The 19,768-nt window shown below is 44.7% G+C and overlaps 1 non-coding gene across 1 annotated transcript; it reads left to right on the top strand.

The window, feature by feature from the left end:
- Positions 1-18,851: 18,851 nt before the first annotated feature.
- On the top strand, positions 18,852-18,925 carry trnai-aau (transfer RNA isoleucine (anticodon AAU)). The gene has a single exon. It is a non-coding gene; the product is annotated as a tRNA-Ile (tRNA).
- The last annotated feature ends 843 nt before the right edge of the window (positions 18,926-19,768 follow it).

The following is a 19,768-nucleotide window of genomic DNA, read 5'->3' as shown; positions in this document are numbered from 1 at the left end:
AGGTGTAAAAAAGACATTTCAATTTCCTCTCTACTTTGGGGCAGTGAGAAAAGGCATCATTCCACTGACTGTACCGAGAGTTTCAATTTGTAAATAATAAAAAATGCTCATTAAAAAGCGTCAAGTCGCAGACTGAGCTACATTGTTGTTTGTCTTTGTGTTGAAGAAGCTGAGCTGGAGAGAGACAGACTCGGCCCCCAGTCCTGGTGCTCAGCGAAGGGGAGGGGACAGGGACCAACATCACGCGTTTTATGAAATCACTCCAACTTTGCTTTCTTTTCTGAGCCACTCACCCTGACATGGCTTCGGCAGAATTCATCTCTCTGTCTTGTCACCTCTCCCTCCATGTCTCCCTCCCCCTCTCACAATGACCTTTTATTCTTCCTGCATTCTTCATAGCTTCTTTCAATGTCCTTCCCTTCTCCACTCTCCTTCACAGTATCTCACTCCTGCACATTCTGGGACTACTAAACTACCTGTATTGCATTTGCCTCACACCCTGCATACATTTCGTTCCAGGAATTCAGGGTCTAATGATGACCAGGAATCCATTGTCGATTGTAGAAAAAAGAACAACTGGCTCACTAATATCCTTTAGAGAAAGAAACTGTCTTTGCGTGGTTTGCCCTATATTGTGACTCCAGTTCCACAGCAATTGGGTTGACTTTTAACTGCTCTCTGAGCAATTCGGGATGGGAAATAAATGTTGCTGAGCCAGCAGTGCCCTCATCCCAAGAATAAGTAAAGGAATAAAGGAGGACAACAGAGTAAGTTTCAGTTCACAGGCAGTTGAGAGGCTTTCAGACTGTGTATGGGTCCAAAGGCCACTGTTCGGGGAATAAACTGGGGATATGTTTAAAACCGTTACAAGAAGAACAGAGTGGAGACAGATTATAGGCCATTTCTCGTGGACCACAGTGGGGATGGATTCACAGACCATTGTTTGGGGATCAGAGTGGGGATGGGTTTATAGACCATTGTTTGGGGAACAGAGTTGTTATTGGTTTACAGACCATTGCATGGGGATTAGAGTGGGGATGGGTTTACAGACCATTGTTTGGAGAACAGAGTTGGGATGGGTTTGCAGACCATTGCTTGGGGGTCAGAGTGGGGACGGATTCACGGGCCATTGCTTGGGGAACAGAGTGGGGATCGGTTTACAGACCATTGTTTGGGGATCAGACTGGGGATGAATTCACTGACCATTGTTTGGAGAACAGAGTGGGGGTGGGTGCACAGACCATTGTTTGGGGAACAGAGTGGGGATGAGTTTACAGACCATTGTTTGGGGATCAGGGTCGGGATGGATTCACAGACCATTGTTTGGGGATCAGCGTGGGGATGGATTCACAGACCATTGTTTGGGGAACAGAGTGGGGATGGGTTTACAGACCATTGTTTGGGGATCAGATTGGCGATGGGTTTACAGACCATTCTTTTGGAAACAGAGTGGGGCTGGGCTCACAGACCGTTATCGGGCAACAGACTGGGACAGCAGAATGGGGATGTATTCACAGATGTTTGTTCGGGGATACAGACTGGGGATGCATCTATTGGCTGTTCCTAGGAGAACAAAATGGGGATAGGCTCCTCGGGCATTGCTAGGAGACCAGGTGGACGATGGTTTAAAAAAATAACTGCTCCTTGGATCTCAGAACTGGGGAATGACTCTAATCTATTGCTAGGAGAATAGATTGTCGATAGGTTCACAGGTTGTTGCCAGGGGGTAAAAAAACTCGGGGATGGGTTCACCGGCAGTTTCTGGCAGAACCGCGTGTGTATGGGTTCGTAGGGCATTGCTGGGAGAACAGAGTGGGGCTGGGATCATAGGCCATTGCTGGGAGAACAGAGTGGGACTGGGTTCATAGGCCTTTGCTGGGAGAACAGAGTAGGGTTGGGTTCATACGCCATTGCTGGGAGAACAGAGTGGGGATGGGTTCATACGCCATTGCTGGAAGAACAGTTTGGGGATGGGTTCATACGCCATTGCTGGGGGAACAGAGTGGAGATGGGTTCATATGCCATTGCTGGAAGAACAGATTGGGGATGGGTTAATAGGCCATTGCTAGATGAGCAGACGGGTGATGTGTTCTAAATACCGTTTCAAGAAGATTAGAATAAGGATAGGCTCAAAGGCTTTTGCAGGGGAACAGAGTTGGTATGAGATCACATGCTTTTGCTCGGTAAATAGGGTGAGTTTGAGTTCATAGGCCGTTGCGAGGGGAACAAATTGCAGGGAATGGATTCACAGAGAGTTGGTTGGGCTGGTGTAGTGATGGGTTCACAGGTCATTGTTGTGGGAACAGTTTAGGGATGCGTTCACAGACCGTTATTCAGGGAGCATTGTGGAGATGGATTCAAAGGCTTTTGCTTAGAGAACAGAATCAAGATGGTGTCTTAATCCATAACAAGGGGAACACAATGAGGATGTCTTCACAGGCAGTTTTTGGGGATCAGAGTCGGAGTAGGTTCACAGGCAATTTCTAGGGAACATAGTGGGGATGAATTTATTGGCCATTGCTAAAAAAACAGAATGGGAGTGGATTCAAAGGGCCACTACAAGGAGAACAGAACAGGGATGGGTTTACAGGCCATTGCTTGGAAAACAGAGAGGAGATGGGTTTACAGACCATTGCTTGGGGAATAGAATGGGGATTGATTCATAGGCCGTTGATAGGCGAGCAAAAGGGTGACGGGTTAACAGGCCATTGCTCGTAGAACAGAGTGATGATGGGTTCTATGTCCCAAGCTAGCAGAAAAGATTGGATACATGGGTCACAAACTGTTACTAAAAGAACAGGATGGGGATGGGTTCACACGCTATTGCTTTGAGAAATACGTGGGAATATATTCGCAGGCCTTTGCTTGGGGAACAGTTGAGGGTAGATTCACAGGCTGGTGCCGGGATAAGAGAGTGGCATTGGGTTCACTGGCTGTTGCTAAGACAAAGAGAGGGAATGGTTGCTCGGGGGCGACAGTGGAGCTGAATTCATGGGCGTTTGCTCGGACATCAGAGTCGGGATGCCTTCTCAGGCTGTTGCCAGAGGAACAGAATGGGGATGAGTTCAAAGACATTGCTAGAAGAAGACAGATGATAGATTCAAAGCCATTACTAGTGGAACTGAGTGGGGATGTGTTGCCAGGCCATTACTAAGAGTACAGAGTGGGGAACGGGTCAGAGGCAATTGCAATGCGAGCAGAAGTGCGATTGGTTATCAGTCCATTGCTTAGACATCAATGTTTATGTGGTGAACAGAGTGTGGATGAGTTCAGATTGAATTGTGCAAAGTACCAAAATGGGTGGGTTGACAGGATGTTGTGAGGAGAACAGACTAGGGACCTGTTCACAGGCCGTTGCAAATACACAAAATGGGGAAGGGTTTATCATCCCTTGCTCGGGGAAAAGAGCGGGGACAGGTTCACAGGCTGCTGCTAGTGGAACAGAGTTGGGATGTTTTCACAACTGTTGCGAGCAGAACTGTGTGACGGTGTGCTCATGGTACACTGCTGGGCAAACAGATTGCGGGTGGGCTCACAGGTCATTGCCAGAGGAAGAAAGTGGGTATGGGTTCACTGTCTATTGCTTACGGGTCAGAGTGAAAATGGGTATAAAGTCCATTGCGTGAGGTACAGAGACGAATTGGGCTCCACGGACAGCTGCTCTAACCACATCCTGAAATCCACACTCAGTGCCAATCAGCGTCACATGCACTCTCTCAACCTCTCTCTCCAACAACACCACAACGTGTTGGCTCAGGGCTGCACAGGTCCGTAGTTCCACTTCATCCTCCGGCTCATTCGCCATGCTAACAAAAACTTCTTCTTTTTCTTTCAGGCATCAAGGCCAACAAGATGCACCAACTCAAAAGTACCCATGGCTCTCTGGAACCTACCTCTCCTCCCCTTCCCTCCAAAATCCACCACCTCCTGTCGGGTATTCACCATCCCTCCTAACCTTCCGCTCTCCGATGCTGAATACTCTGTTCTCAGCAAAGGCCTCAGCTTTATCCATCTAAGTCCCCACCTCAATGAATTTCGGGTACAAAATGACACCAAACTGTTCTTCTGCTGCCTTTGTCTCTGTTCTTATTTCTTTGGGTAAGAGTGCCCTCCCCATCCCACAGACCCCTTTGCCCAACTCCAATACTCTCCCTCCATCTGGAACCCTCCCTCCGGCCTTTTACCTGCACTTGATCTTTTCATTGAGAACTGTCGTTTTGATACCAGTCGCCTCAATTTCACTGCCCCCTCACCAATTCCAACCGATCTTACTCCGAGCTGACTGCACTCCGTGCTCTCAGGTCTAACCCTAACTTGCTCACCAAGCCTGCCGATAAGAGTGGTGCGGTTGTTGTCTGGCATACTGACCTCTACCTTGCAGAGGCTGAGCGCCAGCTCTCAGATATCTCCTCCTACCGTCCCCTGGGCCATGATCCCATCATGGCACATCAGGCCATTGTATCCAGTACGTTTATGGATCTCATTTCATCCGGTGATCTCCCCCCCGCCATCCCCTTCCAAGCTAATAGTCACCCAGCCCCACACAGCTCGTTTCTATGTCCTGCCAAAAATCCACAAACAGGACTGTCCAGGTAGACGCATTGTTTCAGCTGGCGCATGCCACACATAATTCATCTCTTCCTACCTTGACTCAGTCTTCTCCCCACACTTCAATCCCTACCCACACACACCCATGATTCATCTGACGCCTTGTGCCTGTTTCAAAAGTTCCAGTTTACTGGTTGCAGCCACCTCACCTTTACCATGGATGTGCAATCCCTTTACACATGCATTCCCCACCAGGACGGTCTTAGGGTTCTCTGCTTCTTCCTGGAGCAAAGACCTGAACCATCTCCACCCACAACCAACCTCCTCTACTTAGCCAAGCTTGCCCTCACCCTCAACAGTTTTTCGTTCAACTCCTGAAATTTTCCTCGTTATGCCTGTCTCTTCGTGGGGTGTGTGGAACATTGTTTGTTCCAGTCCTATTCCGATCCCCATCCACAATTCTTTCTGCGATACATCAATGACATCAATGATGGTGCTGCTTCCTTCTCTCGTCAAAAATGGGAAAACTTCGTCAATTTTGCCTCTAATGTCCACCATGCCCTCACTTTAACCTGGTCTGTCTCCATTACCTCCCTTCCCTTCCTCGACATTTCTGTTTCCATTTCTGGGGATAGACTGGCCACTAATATCCCTTACAAACTGACCGACTCCCACAGCTCTCTGGACTATACATACCCACATCCCACTTCCTGTAAAGACTCCATCCCATTCTCTCAGTTCCTCTATCTCTGTCACATTTGTTCAGATGAGGCCAACTTCGACAAGGGAGCCTCTGACATGGCTACCTTCTTCCTCAACCGAGGATTCCCCAGTTCCGTTGTCGACAGGGACCTCAACCAGGTCCGGCCCATCTCCTGTCCTTCTGCCCCCACCCCTCTCTTCCTCCTGCAACAGGGATAGTGTTCCCCTTATCCTCACCTACCATCCCATCCAGAAGATCATCAGACACCATTTTTGCCACTTTCAGCAAGATGCCACCACCAGACACATATTCCCCTCCCCTCCCTTGTCCAACTTCCACAGGGACCGTTCCCTCCAGGACACACAGGACATACCTCCTTCACCCCCAACACCTCCCCACAGCCCTACGGTACGTTTCCCTGTAACCAGTGAAGGTGCAACACCTGCCCATTTACCCCCTCCATCCCCAGTATCCATGGGCGCAAACATACCTTCCAGGTGAAACAACACTTCACCTGCCCTTCCCAGAATCAAGGCTACTGCATTTGCTGCTCACAATGTGGTCTCCTGTATATTGCGGAAATGAAGTGCAGGCTTGGTGACTGCTTTGCAGAACATTTATGTTCTGGTCGCAAAAAAAGACCCTGAACTACCTGTTGCCTGCCACTTCAAAGCGCCACCCTGCTCCCTGGCCAACATCTCAGTCTCCATCTTGCTACAGTGTTCCAGTGAAGCCTAGCACAAGCTGGAGGAACAACAACTCATTACCCGCTTGGGCACCCTTCAGCCCTCCGGACTCAATGTTGAGTTCAATATTTTTACGGCCTAAACTCCCACATGTCCCAGCTCCTCACCCACCCTCACAACAAGCCTTGTTACCACAGAGCCTGCAATTACACAGCCCCTGTTGTTAGCCACTAACAGTCCCCATCAACAACTACTCACCCTCCCAGCCTGATCGTTCGCAACTCATTTGTCTGTCCAAATGTTTATTTTTTCTCCCTCTTTGGGCTCTATCCTGTTGTTTACTCCCTACCCCTCCCACTTCCCTAATTTCTGCACATGAACTGACGACTTCCCAGCCACCATCAGTGATGAAGAAGGGTTACCGGACCCGAAACCTTAACTCTATTTTCTCCTCCACAGATGCTTCCAGACCTGCTGAGCTCTTCCAACAACTTTGTTTTTGTTCCTGATTTTCATCAACTGCAGTTCTTTTGGTGCTTATTTAGGAATTAGATTTATCTCATTGAAGTATGCGAATGTTACATTCAATGTTGTTCAGAATTTTTATCAGCTTATCATAAAGGGAGAAGGGAGGGTTCAAATGCAAAAAGTCAGAGACTTGTTTGTGGATTTCTTGGGTGGAGTTCAGACAGTATGACATGCACCCAACATCATCAGGATGTGGTCAAACAATTAAGGAACCATTTAAAAGTAGGAATTGTGACTAGAAGCAACGGTCACTTTTTGACTCGACAGGATCCACCTTTACTTTATAATTGAAAAAAAAAGTTCAGTTTCATTTAAAATGCAATCTTATTCAGCTGCATGTGTACAATAAATTTCTTTGCACGTGAAGTCAAAGAAAATCAAAACTATTTCCCATCCGCCCACAGACTTTGTATAACTGTTAAGGTGCTTCCTTCGGGACCGAGGGTGTAGGTCCACGGCTATTTGAAGTTTACGTCACATCCAGACAGGGTGGTTAAAAAGGCCTTTGGCCACACTTGTCCTTGTGTTTAGGAGTTGGGAAGTCATACTGAGGTTGCACAGGATACTGATGAGGCCTCTTGTGGAATACACCGGGCATTTTCAGTCGCACAATTACAGGAAGCATATTATGAAGCTGGCGAGTGTTAAGAAGAGGTTTACCAGGATGCTGACTGGTATGGAAGCTTTGATTTATAAAGAAAGGTTGGATTGATTTGGACTTTTTTTCGCTGGTGCTTCGGAGGTTTAGAGGTGACCTGACAGAATTTTATAAAATAATGAGACGTGTAGATAATACTTGTGGTAGTTGTCTTGTCCCGCGGGTGGGAGATTTCAAGACTCGACTCGGGGGGCATTTTAAGTTGCAAGGAGATTTTTTTTAAAGATATTCGCAATGACTGTGAACAAAAAAAATGACAAGTTCCATGAGAGAAACAGGTGTCAGAGAAACAGGTGGTAGTGAAGCAGGCGTGTGAGTTGAAATGTGTTTCGTTTGCCAGTGACATTCACCGCTTTGCAAGGTGGAGAACATTGAGGTGCAGCAGTGAAGGTGACTGCCTTTGCTGGTTATTCACATTGAGGATGCTTTTTCCGCTGATGTCCCTGTTAACATCACAAGTCGACAGGATGAAAGCTGCAGCAAGTCGTGTGGAGCCAGTGGGGCAATTGATACAGCGTCTGAATTTGGTTTGGAGGATTGAAATGTTATATCTTCTCTCGCTCGAGTGAAGTTCTCAGCTTTTCTGCCCTTGCAAATTGACAGTTGCTTCCGAAGCAGAATGTGTACCCAGCGCTGTTTTTGTCAGATTCCCAGCAGCTGAAGTGATTGGATCGCTGGGTTTTGGAAATTAAAAGTCGCACATGAGCAACACGAGTGTAGAACTATTTCAGCTCACTATCCATTACATATCCCAGCTCATGGTAATGGTTTCCATTGTCAGGGCAAACTGCTTGGGTTCCACGTCAAGCTGCCTTTTGTCTGGGAACATTGTGAAAGGCGACAGAGTGCAGACACGAAGGAGACAGAGTGCTTATAATCCTGAGGCATCTGTCACTCTCGGGGGATATATTTGTGTATCTCTCTCTGTGGCTGAACATGAGGATCATTACTTCAACGGGGCTGTAACATAGTTTTAACATCTCAAACGTCAGTCCCATTCATTGATTACAGGTATAAACACATTTTAATTTGCCCTCGAAAATTAAGAACACAATTGACTGTTTGCAAGTGCTCCCAGAGCCAGTCTCTGTGGCACAATTGGTTAGAGCGTTCGGCTGTTAACTGAAAGGTTGGTGCTTCAAGCCCCTCCAGGGACAATATGCTCCTTCTCTTTTAACCTAGATGACCGCTATCCAAGGGGTCTTTTGGTTAAAAGAAGCTCATTGTACTAGTTCCTAATGAATCAAGTAAAGCCCAACACAGACAAGCCTGAATGCGCAACCAAAGCAAAAAACACAAGGCGAATGCTTTGAATAGATGGACGCCCAAGGACACGCACTGACACAATGTCCGATTGGTCTTCTTCCTCACGATAGGAGCTCGAAGACAGCGAGAAACTGTCCCCAAAAGGAGCAATAAAATGAAAAGACAAAAACAATGCCATTGAGAAAAGTTGCCAGGGCACTCAGCCTCTACGCTTGTAGTCTAGTAATTAGGGTTTAGTGCTGCCACCGCCGTGGCCCTGATTTGATTCCCGATCAGGCGCTTCAAACTATGGTTTGCTAGTTCTTCATGACTTCATGCATTTTATCCCAAAATTATAACAAAGAACAACAGATGTTAGAAACCTGAAACCAAAATAAAATGATTTGATCGACAATCCGAGAAGTTCTTGCAACTTCTGTGGAGAGAAACAGAGTTCATGCTTCTCATCCACTGAGGCTTTGTTATACCCGGATCAGTTGTGCACTTCCACATTATAATATCGGGGAAATAATCACTTTTATCTGTAGAATCAGCATAATTATCAAAATATGTCGGTAGTTTCCAACCATCAACATTACTCCTTTAAAAGGACTATATCGGCTGTCATGCTGATTCAGTTGCCCTGGGGTGGGGAAAGATTCTGCGAAAATGGTTGCCTTTTCCTTTCCTTTTCTGTCAGTTAGTAGCCATGCCGAATGGAGAATTGGTTCCTTTCAGTGTCTACCTCAGTATGTATCTCTGTTTGTCTCACATTGTCGCTCTGCACCCAACTCAGTGCCCTTTCATGTTCTCCCAGTCTCCATTTGTCCATATCCCTCATTTGCGATTTCTCCTCTTTGAAAAGCCTAAAAGTCCGAGAGTGTTTGAGGGTGGGGCTGATGATGGAGGTGCTGACAGCAGTTTTATTAAGTTGACAGCGTGGAATTCTTTCCAATGACCAGGGTCAGGAAACAGTCTACTTGCATTCAAGGACATTTAAAGGAGACCGGCTTGTATTTATATAGCGCTTATCACCACCAGTGAGGAAGCCAATTTACAGTGAGGAGACATCTTTTAAAACTTGATTCATTTTCCTCCGAATGTGATATAAAGTCAGAAGTCACACAACACCAGGTTACAGATGGACAGGTTTATCTAAAATGACAAGCTTTCGAAGTACAGATCCTTCATCAGGTAAAGAGGGTGCATGTGATACATTCACAGCAGCAAAGACCCTTTTAGATAAGAGACTGAAATCGATTTCATAATGAGCTTCCATGTTCTCCCAAAGATTTAAAAAAAACACGTCAAAGGCATCAAGGCCTCATACAGGATTCAAACTTGCAACTTCTCGCACTCACAACATCCAGCTGAAGGGGCAATCAGGCCACGAGGCCAACGAATCAGTCTAGTTATGTTCCCCTTAACAATAAATCAGATACTACTCAGACAGTGATAGTGTCCCTACCTCAGATGTAGGAGACTAGAGTTCAAGTCCTAGCTGCTGCAGAGGTGCGTAATAACATATCTGAACATATTGATTAGACAATTATTCCGCTTTGCTTCAGACAGTGAAAGCAGCAAAAAACATCTCGTTCTGTCTCCCTGTTCCTGGGACGGGGCTGTTTTTGCCTTCCGCTGGGTGAGGGTACTCTCCATTGGCAGATGCATTAAATAATTTTCCTCCACGGGAGGGCAGTGCTGGGAGACAGCAGATGCTCTACCACTCCCTCTCAAGCACTGATAGATGGAAGCAGCAGAAGCAGTGGAATCTGGCTTGTGCGGCAAATTGAAAATGGCTATTTGGAACTTTTGTCGAATGACGTTTACCAGAGAATGACAGAAGCTTGAAGAACTGCCAAGAAAAAGAGAACATGAAACTGGAGTCGCATCCCTTCAGCAATTTAAAATGGGATCTTTCGATGCAGCCTTTTTGGTGTTCAGAAAACGTTTGCACACGGAAACACTGCAACTATCACCTCAGCAACGCGGTTGTATGTTCGTTTGCTGCATCCAGAGCAGGATTCAAAATCTGACACGAACAGTCCCGGAATAAGAGAATCTGAGTGAAGCACTCACTCACTGAGAGACATCCCCAACGGCCTTGAGTTGCGGGGCTGCAAACAGTACAGCGTGTAAGGGAGGATTAATAATGAAGCATTGTTTCTTCCCCACTCAAAGAGACAGGGACAGTAATGTCATAAACCCATGGTGTGATTCCCGTGTAAAAAGGAGCCATTCAGCCTATTGAGTCCACGGCAACTCTCTGCCTCTTGTATTTCTTTGTAGTTATTCACAATCAGTGATACCTGTCCGAAAAGTGGTGAACTGTGTCTGTGTCGTGAACGTGGCTCCAACATGATGGTCGTCTTGTTCTTCATGCCTGAAACAGCATGTGCAATTACTGCATTTCTTGGGAGAAAACTGGAAGTAATGTGTCTCAGCTACACCGTTTAATAGCACTTTACAGGAGACTGACAGTGAACAGGAGTAATGTATTGAGGCCTTGATAAGTGTGTCACCTCACCTGTCTATCAGTATGAATGATTAATTTCAGACACATGAAGCAGAAAGCTCATCATAACAAAGAGTGCAGAACAAAATGCCATGTGCCTGCAGTGAACAGCAGAGGATGGGGTGGCTCCATCAAACTCTAGATCATGGGCCCAGCACACTCCCACTTCACCACTCAGTTTGCTTGTGCCATGTGCTTTTTCTGCTTTTCATTTGCCGTGTGGCATGCACTTTCAAGAATCAATTGAAAAACCTTCATTGTTGTTGTGCAGATGTGTCCAACCTGTGTAAACATAACCTTCATCTAATGTCCCACGGTCTCTTAGTCGAACATTCTGATTTCACTCAGAATCACATAATTTGTCACAATGCAAATGGAGGCCATGCAGCCCACCTTAGTCGTGCTGCTCACCACAATGAGTAAATGAATGTCTCTTTTAGTGTAATTCGCTTGCCTTTTCCATGTAACTGTACGCATTGATACCTGAAACATAACTGTCAAATTCCCTTATATGTTGATTGAATCTGCATCTTTAGTATTTTTAGATAGACCCTCTGTTCAAGACATCAAACAGACCAGCTTTCACCTTTTCTGTTCTCCAAGGAGAGGATTCCCAACTTTTGAATCCATCTTCATTGCAGACATTCCTCATATACAGCAACATTCACCTGAATCTGTTCAGCGCTGTCTAAAATACTTCACATCCCTGCTTCCAGAAGTTTTACGCCCTGAAGGACCATTCAGAGTCAGAATGCATGGACGAACAACCTGAAACATTTGTTTTCACTTTGAACAAGTGTTTTTTTTTGTCCATGTTCACTGCAATGGGACCTCTGCCCCATCTCCAGTTCAGGCACCCCGACCTCTGTCAACAAAGCTGTTTTTTTGGAAAGGCTCACTTGGCATTGTGAAGAAAGTGAAGCATGGAACTGGGGCTCACATGGGAGTTGAACCCAGGAACGCTCGCATTTCATTGCTACAGGAGTACTCTCAATGAGAATCATAGCCTAAGACCAACAAGCCATTTGCCAATACAGGCTGGAGGGGACACGATGGAATAGTGCTACTTTCGCTGCCCTGTGAATCCAGAGATCCGGACAATGTTCTGGCACCGGCGTTCTAAACGACAGCAGATGGTAGAAATTGAATACAATAGATATCTAGAATTCGGAATCTAATGATCTCCGTGAATTGATTGTTGGGGCAAACCCCATCTGGTTCACTAATGCCCATTAGAGAAGAAAACTACCATCCTTTCCTGGTCTGCCCTACCTGTGACTCCAGACCCACAGGCAATGTGATTGACCATGTGCCTGAGCAATTAGGGATGGACGATAAGTGGTCGCCTAGTCAAAGACGCCGCCATCACGTGAATGATTTTCCTATGAACGATTTAAAAAAAAAATACTCGCCACAAGAGACCCTGATGGATCTCATGCTGAAGCCGATCTCAACAAAATCAAACCTCCCAAGTGAAGATGGGAGTGAGACACATGACGCCAGGGATTGCCTGTGATTCGAATGAGAGAGCTGTTCCTACTTACCCAATCCACATGGAACAGGAATCGTACCTCTAATCCAATGAACTAGCAACAGCTCAGTGTCATTAACACGAAAGAAGCACTGAGTTTTATTCACAGCTTCTTCCCATTCTGAGCCCCTGTTCCCAGGAGGCTCTGAAGCTCTCTTCTCCCAGGACCAGGCTCTCTCTATGGGCGGCTGAAGTAAACAATCTTCCACGGGCAGGTCGTGCTGGAGGAGAACAGCATGAATGTGTTCTTCAGATCCCTGTCAACACATGCTTACAGTTCAGGGGAGGGGTGTGGTGTGAGTGAGAGGCATGGTAAGTATGGAAGACTGTACAAAAGGGAGAATACACATACACGGAAACTAACATTCTGGTGGTAACCTTGTCCAAATTACTGCATCTGATGCAGAGCAAAAAATGCAGAGTTACTGGGAAAGAAAAATATCCCACTTAATAATGAGGAGCTGTGCCTGTGTCCTTCGCGCAGTCACAGAGATGGCACAGCTGTCTGATTCAGCATGCGGTGTTACCGAAAGGAGTGCTGTCTCTCAGACACACTGCACCTGATGTGTATGAAGCTCAACACGTTGTTCACAGCTCAGAAAATAGATTTTTTTGTTCAAATAATCCCAAAGTGACAGAGAATGTGAGGCGGCAATTCAGATCATCATCTGAACAGCTCCTGGAGAGAAGTGGGATGCATGAGAGAAGACAGCATCGACTAGTGCATACTTTCGGCATTTACAACCTTTGTCCGTGCAATAGTAAAACCAATTTAAGAAATTGATTCCGTTAGAGATAACAGGAATCAGTTGACAAAGTTTATCATGTTTTCGAAACCCCAGTAAACAATGTTGGTGTCCTTCCTAACGTCTTCATATACCAGCAAACCCAGTCCGTGTCTTTAATGATGTCTTTATATCCAAGTAAAGGTTATCCATGTACATTATACTGTCTTAGATCCCAGGAAACCCTGGCTTGTGAAAGGATGCTGGGCTACTCAACCAAAATTCAATGCTTCAACTCTCCTCTGTGCTGTACAATCTCCTGTACAAGGAATTGCAGCTCCTGCAGCCCAATCTGAATTAGTTGGCCCTGCATCACCCTCAGCTTCTGGTTTCCAGTGAACATTTCAATTTTGAACAAACCTGTCAGTGTATGCTCATGCCATATGGGCACAAGGTGCAAACATTCAGCTGGACTGGCTGTTCACTGAGATCATGAATGACCTTTTAATTTCACTCTTTCTTCTGCACTATCTCCTGAGCTCTTTTCTATTTTAATCTGTTGCAAACTAACAACATCAGTCTTTCACAGGCTCTTAGCGGAGGATTCATAACCACTAGAGCTACGAATTGTAAAGATTCTCCCCATCCTGAGTTTCCTAAAATCAGTCCGCTGTTTGCTAAGTAAGCCTGTTGTGTGTCTGGAATTTTCTAGCGTTACATATTTTCTGTGGCGTTGTGATCGTATAGTTGATCGTATGTTGCAGTATGATCGCAGTTTACTTTGGAATTACTGCTGTTCCCTTTTTTCTCTTAGCATACTTTAAAGGAACACAGGAGGAGATCAATAAATGTGGCACGGAGATATACAGAGAAAGGTATGTGAAATGCAACGTTGTGTGATCAAACCTCACCCAGGGCAGCTTTTATTACCTTAAACCATTATTTTTGGAGCATTAAGCTCAGGTAGTGACATCGAGTTATGTTAAGATAAGCCACGTTCGCTTGAAAATACCAGTATTATGGCATTCTGGTTGATTAGATCATTTGTGAGTTTTGTCTCATTTTAGGATGTTGAAATCGTCCGTCCCATTCACAAGTGTGTGTTATTAACATAAGACACTGAAAGAGGTGGTCCCAACACGGACTCCTGCCTTCTTGCCCTTCAGTTTGTTTTTTTCAAATGGCTGAGCAGATTTCCAAAAAAATGCTCATTTCCCCTCATGTGAGAAGTAAAACATAACCTACTCTTCATGAGGTTTAAATACACAGTCGCCTCCCCTAGGCAGCCATTTCATTCAGTGGGTGATGGCTTGGTGTAAACAATATTATGCTGATCTTTAATTACTTAATCTATAGGCTCGAAATTTTATTTTTCAATTCATCAGGATTTCCCAGCTCCTCCCTTTGTAGCAGAGTGACAGTGAGTTCAGAAAGAGATGTTTCTGATCAACAGCAGTTCCTTTCCTGCTAGGGGACATAAGCACAGTTATTTTTATCCAACCGCGGAAGCCACAGTCCCACAGTGTCTCTTCACATTAACGCTGAATCTGAATGTTATATTCTGTGTCGAGAGCAGGGATACAGAATGAAGATGGTCTGGATAGTCTTTGCTGCTTTGAATCCCAGAAGCAACGTGGAATGTAGTTTGCTCTGAATGAGTCCCAGCTGGCCCGGGGCTGCTGATGCTGCTCAGGCTCGTTGGCCTCGGGGTTTGATTCTCGCTTTGGGGATTATACAGCGTGGATTATGCGAGAGGTACTGGGTTGAACGCCGGGATTTCTGGTCTTTGTGTTGCCAACTCTCATGATCAGATTTCTGGAAAAAAAGGCCATGCCCAACGTGGTCGGACTTCCTGAAGTAAGGATAGGGCAGAGGTGACAATATACCGAAGATGGCAGAGGGAAACTTGTTGAAAGTGAAAACAAGGGCCTGAGCACGTTTGTACACACAATCTAACATTGAATAAGTCGTCCATAAAAATCTGGTGAAGTTGAAACACGTTATTTGTGGTCTGTTAAAAGGTGAGGACTTGCTGTAGCAATTCCATGCGCTGTTTTGGACAGCAGCGTCCTCCCATTGACATGGCAAGTTGTGAATAACAAGACGATCACGCGACAATATTAAATCATTGAGAATCAGATTATCAGAGACAGAATTACGAACAGCTCCCATCATTAGGCCAGATATGCCCGCTACTGAATAATACCAGAGAGAAACAGACAACAGAGCTTGATGGGGTTACTGTGCTGAATGGCTCTCTTCTGTACGGGAATACAACATGAGTGAAAGTTTCACTCCGATTATCTTAATCTGGGGCTGTTGGTGTCAGATATTAACGCCTGTCTGGCTGTAGCAAACTGCATTGTATCAGTCTTTTGCAGGATTTCTGTGTGATGACGATTCCTGAACATCAAACAAGTTGCACAGAAGAAAATAATCTCACATTGACTGAACTGAAGGAATCTCTGGTGTCCGTTTCTCCGAATCCCACCAGCTCAGCATCATTTTATATCTCCGATACCAAACATATAGCGGAAGTTTGCAATCAAATTTACATTCAAGTCACTGACCCCCATGTGTTTGGGAGGCAGCAGAAAAGAACATGTGTTTTTTGCAAGTGGAAGAAAATGCAGGGGTTTTACTGGCTCGTTGGTCCAGAAGTATGATTCGCACTGAGAGGTTTGTATTTAACTCGGATGTGAGAGATCTCAGATTCAAATGTTGGGCCATCTCTGCTTGTTTCATTTTAGTTTTCGCAGGTGGCCCGACCAGGTTTTCTAAAAAAAAAATAGAGCTGCACTTCATGAGGTTGGACATCTTGAAACAAGATGAAGTTTCGGAGCAGCAGTGTCATTGTTGCGAACATGGCTACATAGCGAACATTGGAGGTGAAAAGTGCGGGTTTGGGATTTCGCCCATGCAATCTGACATTGAATAAATCTGGATTCTTGCAATTATTTGGGCAGGAAACCTCAGGTAACGGAGGCACAAAGTGATTGGAGTTAATGCAGAGCAGAGTCTTTTTCAACATTCATTATTAGGTCGAGGTCGTCACTGGCTAAGTCGTATTTATTGCACACCCCTAACATAGAAACATTGTACAAAACAAATTGAACAGTTTTGTTTTGAAAAATGCAGATTTCAGAATCACGTTGAGCTTTGGTGAAGGAATTTACTGTCTTTATCCAGTTTGCACTGGAACTGACTGTACACCGACAGGTGAATTTCAGTTACGTTTTGAAACAGTTGAGAGTCAGTCAGGTCACGGGGATTGCCTTACAAGCCTTATAAAAGCCAACCAACAGAGAAAACCTGGCCCTGATAGAGATGATATTCTTTGGATAGTTAGTTAGATTAGTTGAGTTGAAAATTGGAGAAGTCACATTAAATAAACAAAGTATAACCATAGTGCAACTGTAACATCTGTGACTCAGTCTCATTAACAGAATTGTATGCTAGCGAGTTTTGAGAAGATTTGTAGCTCAGGTTGAGTTTCTGGATGTGAGTTTGCTCGCTCAGCTGAAGGCTAGTTTTCAGACGTTTCATCACCATTCTAGCTAACATCATCAGTGAGCCTCCCACGAAGCTTCGTCGGAGGCTCATTGATGTTGTTCCCTAGAATGGTGACTAAACGTTTGAAAAATAACCTTCCAGCTCAGCGAGCAAACTCACATCCAGAATTGTATACTAACATGATCCTCATTCTTCAAAAACAAATCAAAAAGATTAGAAAGGTCCCAGGCAGGTTTACCTGGAAATAGAGACATTATGAAGAGTTGAGATGAGTTTACTGAGATATGAAGTCATTATAAAGAACACCGACCGGGGTATATCGGAACAGTGGAAAGAATGAAAGATTTTATTCATAAAATGTCAGAAATACTGTACCAGAAACAGGAAAAATTGGGGTGCAAACTAACATTTTTTTCTGATAACGTGAGGATTAAAGCGAATAAATAGGAAGGGAATTTCCTCTTTCTGGTAAATCAATAACCAGGTTTAATACGTGAAAGATAAAGAAAACATTCGGGAAAAGTGTCTTTCGCTCAAAATGTTACTAATTCGTGTGATTTTGCAAAAAAACAACATAGAGAAATTGATTCCAGAATGCTTTAAAAGACACATGTGCATAGAGTCAAATAGACACACAGCACAGAAACAGACCCTTCAGTCCATTCATTCCATGCTGAATCGAATCCCAAACTACACTAGTCCCACCTGCCAGCTCCTGGTGCATATACTTCCATGCGTTTCCTATTCACGTACTTGTCCAATGTCCTAAAAGTTGTAATTGTACCCGCATCCCTCACTTCCTCAAGAAGTTCATTCCACACACAAGCCACTCTGTGTGAAATATTCGCCTCATGTCTTTTTAAAATACCTCTACTCTCTACTAAGCAATGTGTATCCGTAGTCTTGAAATCTCCCATCCCAGTGGAAAAAAAAACACAATTAACACCGTCCACAGCTCTCGTTATTTATAAAGTGCTATAAGGTCAGCTCTCAATTTCCCATGCTCGAGTGGAAAAAAGTCACAGCCTACACAACCTTTCTGTACACCGCACACTTTCCATGTGACGCAGCAAATCATCTTCTGAACCTTATCAAGTAAAACAAAAAAAACCTTCCTCTAACAAGGAGAACAGAACTCCAATCGGTATTCGAATAAATATTTCAGCAGTGTCTTGTTAAAAAACTATTTTGCCAGATGTCTATCACCACTTTTCACACGAGCGGGAGTAGAACTAATTTCCTGGGCCCTGCACAAGCATCTACCTTGAAGGTAACAAATAAGCCTCACCTGGAAGTAACAACACATGTATCAGTACTTTTTCTCCTCTTTGATGCCAGCAGGAACATTTCCATCAATAACTCAGTGTTTCGGGAATATGATGTAACATGCAATCTGAAGCAATCGTTTTTCAGCTCGTCTGTGTTTAACCAACGCTACCGGAAGGTGTGATAACTTTTCAATAAGTGCAGTCAAGCAAACGTTACATCAGCAATATGAGTCTTTTTGCAAAACGAAACACTGGGATCTGAGATGCTACTGACGCCAAAGAAACTTTCGCATTGAAAAGTGGGAACAATTCGGCTCACAAGTTTTAAATCAAATCTATTCGGCATGAGTTTCGCAGCAAGTAACCCAGTAGAGTATCAGTATGAGTCAAAATGTCTGGGAGCATGAAAAAAAATCGTGTGCCTTCTTAGAATATGAGGTGACTCTTAGCACAACGATTCCGAGGATATACATGAAGTGGGCTCACAGTTTTGCTTTGTTTGCTGTTTTTGTCGTTTATTTGTATTGCAGGTAAAATGGTTATCTCAAATGTGGTGATTATACCATTGGCTATTTTTCGTGGAGATAAAAAAGGAAACCGAGCATTTTACATCTGCCTATCACATGAACAAAGTTAAAGACTGAAATTTGCAGGCTGCCAATGCCATTTCACACAATTTGCCAACGTGTAGCCACAAAACAGTAAAGAGATGAGGTTATGGAAGATAGCGGTACATTGTGGTTTTCGGTAAGTTCAGCTGTTTCGAGTGTGGTTGTAAGAGCGCCAAAATCATGGGTTCATTCCTTCATGCGATTCGACCATTGAAAAAATGGACTGATCAATAGGAAAGTCAGAAACGTGGAGGCAGTCAATGTTGCGATCATCATGGAAAAAAGAGCTGATGGTACTTGAGGTTGCATAGTAGTGTGGTGGTCAGTTAGCTCAGCCGGTTAGAGCATGGTGCTAATAACGCCAAGGTCGTGGGTTCGATCCCCACACTGACCAAGTGCATGGAGCCCACGTGGCTTCCTACAGCTTTGGTGGTGCAGTCTCTGCTTTCACCATTGGCTCGCAAGTGAGGTATGTCACTGAGTATTTTTGCTGCTGCGCCGCAGATTGCAATTGGAAGATGTTTGATTGGTTCTGATTCACGCCGCAGCCGAAATGCTGCATTTTCACACAATTTGCCAAAGTGCAGCCACAAAACAGTATACCTCCATTGCACAATGTCACATTCAAAAGCGACAGTGTAAGCAATAACTAACCGGACCCATCATTGCAACTTTGACCAGTGCAGCAAATTGATCCGGGTTCACTGCTCCTCACCAAGTTTTGCAAATAGCCGGAAGTAAATGCTGTAGAAACTAAGAAGATCTGACATCATCTGGAAGAGAAGCACAGTTAGTGTTTCGAATTGAAAGAAACTATTGAATATTATTTTTCTGAACGTCTGTTACTACATTTCCCACGACAGCCAGTGGAACTAACTTCCCTGGTCAGGCCTCAAGCATCTGTATTGAAGGTAACAAACAAACATCTTCTGGAGTTAACAAGGCGTCTATCACATTCTGCGAAAGTGTCATTGAACTTGAATCGTTAACTCCAATTTTATTATTCTCAACACATACTGCCAGAACTGATGTGATTTTCCAGCAACTTCTCTTATTGTCCGTCACTGATAGCATCACAGCTCTTTTGGTTTAACTGACGAAGAAATTTTATCGTTTTGAAGCTGAAACAAACTAGCTCACCAGCTTCAGTTGAAATCTATTTGGCATAAGTTTCATGACAACTCCCTCAGCAGAGTCTCATCAGGAGTCAAAGTATCTGTGATCGAGCTTGAAGAAA

Source organism: Stegostoma tigrinum, unplaced genomic scaffold (assembly GCF_030684315.1).
Source record: "Stegostoma tigrinum isolate sSteTig4 unplaced genomic scaffold, sSteTig4.hap1 scaffold_66, whole genome shotgun sequence".
NCBI classification, from domain to species: Eukaryota; Metazoa; Chordata; class Chondrichthyes; order Orectolobiformes; family Stegostomatidae; genus Stegostoma; species Stegostoma tigrinum.
The sequence above is the reverse complement of the archived record's forward strand: the minus strand, read 5'-3'. Positions and strand labels throughout refer to the sequence as shown.